We start from the raw sequence: 604 nt of genomic DNA, 5'->3' as shown, positions 1-604 counted from the left end.
TTTACCTTCTATAATTGAAACTTTGTTGCCTTCAGTTTTGCTAAGAGCCGGCCGTGGCAGGCGGGAAGCTTGGCTTCTGCCATCACTGGAGCAACCAAGCCTCCTGCTCGCTCCAGCTCCGTGGCTGCTGGCCGCCATCTTGGTTGGGTTAATTTACATATAGTTGCTCTGAATTGCTGGTGGGCGTGGCTTAAGGCATAGCAAAGGTACAGTCAATTTGCATGTTTGTCTTTTATTAGATTAGATTGCTACACAGTAGAGGACATCACTACATACTAGAGGTAGACAAACTTTTCCCCTACCAGGTAGTAAATATTTTAGCTTTGTGGTCCATGAGATCTCTGATACAACTTTATTCTGCTCTTTTACTCTGAAAGAAACCATGGCTAACATATAAATGAGTAACATGTTGTATTTCAATGATGCTCTTTTAGAAAAATAAGCAGTGGGAAGGACTTGGCCTGCAGGACATAGTTTGCCAAATCTAGTAAGAGAATATAAAAAGTTTAAGGGATTTGCGGCTGCTACGACTTAAACTTAACTTTTGGAAAAATACATTCTACTTCTTTACAAGTTAGAATACTCTTTCAGATTCTTTAAAAGA

General features: G+C 40.1%; 1 long non-coding RNA gene across 1 annotated transcript in view; it reads right to left on the bottom strand.

Annotated features, from left to right (window-relative positions):
* LOC106726979 overlaps positions 1–222 on the bottom strand; it is a 14,343-nt gene extending 14,121 nt beyond the window's left edge. Inside the window, exon 1 of the long non-coding RNA XR_001363132.1 lies at positions 211–222. This is a non-coding gene — a long non-coding RNA (uncharacterized LOC106726979). The remainder of the gene's footprint in view (positions 1–210) is intronic.
* Between the last annotated feature and the right edge of the window lie 382 nt (positions 223–604).

This window comes from Myotis brandtii, unplaced genomic scaffold (genome assembly GCF_000412655.1).
Source record: "Myotis brandtii unplaced genomic scaffold, ASM41265v1 scaffold343, whole genome shotgun sequence".
Lineage (NCBI taxonomy): Eukaryota > Metazoa > Chordata > Mammalia > Chiroptera > Vespertilionidae > Myotis > Myotis brandtii.
The sequence above is the reverse complement of the archived record's forward strand: the minus strand, read 5'-3'. Positions and strand labels throughout refer to the sequence as shown.